Below are 4305 nucleotides of genomic sequence, written 5' to 3'. Positions count from 1 at the left end.
GGTATATGGTAACCAACATGGAATCAACACAACACATGCTAATTAAGTAATACAACTAGATACAGGTACCACAAAATCATCATACAGTAACGTAATTAGAACACCGTACATAAATTAATCAACACTAAGTTCCATTCATTAAATTAGAAAGTTGCATACATCCGCATAAGGTTCGTACCATACATGAGTAAAACATGAAACTACAAACGGGATTACATAATGAAATCTAATACAATTGCCCTATGGTGACGGTAGGTAAAGGATGTCCATTATGTGGGACACCTGGTCCTCGAGCTCAGTTACCCGAGCACGGAGGATATGCACTTCCCTCGTCAGTTCCTCGACGACGGAGGATGCTGGTGGGGCAGGCGGTGCAGATGGTACAGGTGGTGCTGGTGGTGCAGACTGTCCAGCACCAGAAGTAGATGGTGTATAACGGGAAGCCTTACGCATGAATGGATCATCAGGGTAAGGCACAACCCGCTTACGGGCGGTAACCCTAACCAACTGTCCGCGTGCGTCCATGAACGGTCTACCTCCGTTAACCCCTGGAATAACAGTACCATCGAAACGATACCACTTCTTCGGCGGGGTAGAGGGCGGCTGCACAGGCGCCTCCTGAAGGTCCTCGTCGGAATCCTCGTCGAAATCCTCCTCGCTGGAATCATCGGATAATGAGTCGTCTGAATCATCTGAGGGTGGATCTGCTCGACCGGTGGTCATAAGTCGATATCTGCTAGGCGGGATCGGTACGACACGTCCATCAGCAAGGCATCTGAACCAATGTCCTCGCTCATTACGGAAAGGACCGTCCTCATTTCCCCCAGGAATCACAGCACCACCGAAATGGTGCTGTGGCTCCGGGAGTGCTGAGCTAGGTGGAGCTGGAATCTCCTCTGGGTCCCCATCTCCGTCTGAGATGATCATCAGGTCAGGTGCGTGGCTACTGTCACCAGAGGACGAATCGCCAGAGTCACTGTAGGGTAGCGATGACGGGATCTGTGAGTCAGCAGCAGTAGCAGGCGAGGTGGCAGATGAATCGGAGTTGCTCTCCAAGTCAATGATGATGGGCGGGATATCCAACATCTGAACAAGGAAAAATAACTTTTTCCATGTCAGTAAGTCATATAGCAAGCACGTATTAGGCAAAGTGACTATGATAGTCTAGATCATCTATAGCAGTAAGTAGCATGGCAATAATAACAAATCCTACAGAAGTATCATGCAATCGAAAGCAGATAGTAGCATGCAGTAGTGAAAACAAGTAGCAGTATACGACATATAGCAGTAAAAGTAAGCAGCAGCATGCAGCAAGTTCCGCAAAAACAAGTAAACTAGCAAGTTGTAGATTAGTCCTATTAGTGAATCCTACTCGGTTCGGTCTAGACTCACTAATGCAACCTAATTTCCTACAACCAATGCTCTGATACCAAATGTGACACTCCGTACAAAATTAACGTGTACGGATCATCAACAACATGATCATTATAAGGTCAAACACTATATGATGTTTTAAAATAAGTTTGCATTCAAAAGAAAGGGTGACGTCATAACCAACATCAAAAGTTTTACAAACGATAGTTTGCTTCTATGAATAGAAGCAATTAACATAAGTACGAGACCCGAAGGTCATTACAAATTCATTGTTTCAAAAGTAACATAGTTGTGAATGCAAGGTAAACGTTTCATGCAGAGACATCTCTAACAAAAGCAGCGGGAGTCTACACAGCAAAACTACTACAGCGGAAGCATCAAACCTCTAAGCACCTGAGAAAACATGCTTAAAATGTCAACACGAATGTTGGTGAGCTATAGTTTAAATTGTAACAGTAATGTAAGGTAGGCCACGAGATTTCGTATTTCAAAACAGTATGAAAAGTATATGTTCAACCGTAGGCACTTGGTAACTAACTTAACGTAATAACACCCCCTAAAAGTACACTTGGCGAGTGCGTAAGTTTACGAAGTATTAAACACCCGTTAAATGCTAGGGCGACTAGCCCAAGTGGGGATGTCAAACCCTATGGATCCATATCTAAGATTCGCGTTCACCGGTTCAAACACCAATGACTAAACGTTACATTGCTAAGGGGAAAGTTTATGCCGTTGTATAACCCACACATATATAAAGTTTAAGTACTCATGCCTAGTATGTAAAATATAAAAAGCACATGTATTCTCAGTTCCCAAAATAGTTAAAGTAAAAAGTGATGCTATAACTCACAGTGAAAAGTAGTAAAGTCGGTACGAGATAAGTAAGCAAGTAGTTGGTCCGAAAGGTCCTCAACCTAAGTCAAAAGTTACTAAGTCAGTAAATCGTTCCCAAAGGTTTAAAAGTATGTAAATTAGGTCTTAAGTATCATCATCATTCATCATCAATCAAAAAGAGTAAAGTAAGTTTCAATCAAGAATAGAGATCGAAACAAGGGCTGACTTCGTTCAGCTGCTACGACCTCTATACAAATCGAAAAAATGCGTAGTCAGTGTCTATGGCTCCGTATGTGAGTCCTCCAACCACTGACCAATTTTTAGAACCAAACTCATCTTCGTTTGACCGTGGCGATGGTTAAGTGCAAGTAGGTAAAAAATTTCAGTACAACGTTACAAAGGTGAAATGACTTTCGGAAGGCTATAAATCCTAAACCGTAAATCGGATTAAGACGAGTCCTAAACGAAAAGTCATCTACTCGAACTTAAAAATCTGGAAATCAACTTTTCCAGTAGCCCAGGTGACTGATCAGACCTCAAAAACAGTAAACAAAGTGCTCCGGTGGGTTCTTGGTGCTTGATGTTCATCACGGTTTTCATCCTTGATGCTTGTAGCTTCAAGTGTACAACTCGTTGATGTGTTTGCATCACCTTAACCAAGTTTTGACCATAATTACACTAGTGTATGTCTAAGATAAATAGCACAACTTATTTAAGGGTTGTAAGAAGGTTGATGAACCAAAGTTACATCAAGATCTTAGATCCGACGCATACATGAGTTCTAATAGTAATATTAAGCTATAAACTTGAATGTAAACTAAATAAACAAGATCTTAAGTTGTAGAACTAAGATCTTAGTTAGATCTTGAAGATCCTACACTAAAAAGTCTAGATCTAGTATTCTTAAGTTAAACCCTAAGTTATAGAACTTAGATCTTCACTTAATAAAACCATAAGTTATGAAACTTATATTTTAATCTTGTAGAATGTATATAAGCTTATAAGCTTTTGGTTTAGACAAAATTGGAAGACCATAAGCTATAAAAACTTAGATCCAACATAAGTGTATAAAGTTATAACTAGAAAGTCTAACTTCCATGTTCTTGAACTTACAAAGTTTAAACTTTAGTTCCAAGAAAAATGAGATCAAGTTTAACTAGTAATACTTGACCAATATTATACAATCACGAAATAAATAAATAAAATGAAGAAATAAACTAAAGTTACAAGTAACAAGTTCATGTTTGTTTCATACTTAAGGAGATTCAAGTCAAGGCTTAGATCTTAAGACAATAAACCTTAAGTTTCCATAACATGAACATAAGTAAGATCCTAAAGCTTATGAACTTTAGATCTTTATAATATTTCAAGTGTAGAACCATAAGCTAACAAGCTTAGATCCTTGTTCTTGTTTCCTCATCAAATAAAGGATGGAAGAAGCAAGATTACATGAAGATACAACTATAAAGCTTGATCTTTAACAACAAACAACAACAAGTATGATGATGATGAACTTGGCGGTTTTAAAGAGAGAAAGAAGAAAGAAAGAAAATATTTTACTTACAATTTAGAGAGAAAAAGTCTAGAGAAAAGAAGTAGTGTAAGAAGATATGTGAAAAATGAAGTTCAAACTAGCATATAAGTAACAACAACAAAAAGAAAAATGAAACTCACTCCCCTAGCACCAAAGCCGATGGTTTTGGCTTCTAAATGGGGAAGTCAGAGTGGTTCTTTCATGTGTGGGAAGGTGGTGCATGCTAGGAAGAGGTATAAAGCCAAATACATGGGAAAGATGGTCATGCATGCTTGAAACATCTTTGTCTCCTCACTTAATTAATCTTGTTTAATCTTAATAAATCACTAGCATAATGATGGGTTCACTAATTAGTCCATTAAGTGGTGTAAGGTGGGCCTTGATAGTCCAAGTCCAATAACAAAAGCCCATGTATAAGCATGCAACAAATTAGTAAAAGCCCAAGTAATTAACTACTTACATTAGTTAATTAGAAATAATTAATAATAATTAGTTATGAATGTAAATAATATTCAAAATATTATTCGTGAAAAGCACGTGTCGAAAAGACGAGTCGGGACATG

The sequence above is a fragment of the Rutidosis leptorrhynchoides genome, chromosome 3 (assembly GCF_046630445.1).
Source record: "Rutidosis leptorrhynchoides isolate AG116_Rl617_1_P2 chromosome 3, CSIRO_AGI_Rlap_v1, whole genome shotgun sequence".
NCBI classification, from domain to species: Eukaryota; Viridiplantae; Streptophyta; class Magnoliopsida; order Asterales; family Asteraceae; genus Rutidosis; species Rutidosis leptorrhynchoides.
Note: the sequence above shows the minus strand (reverse complement) of the source record.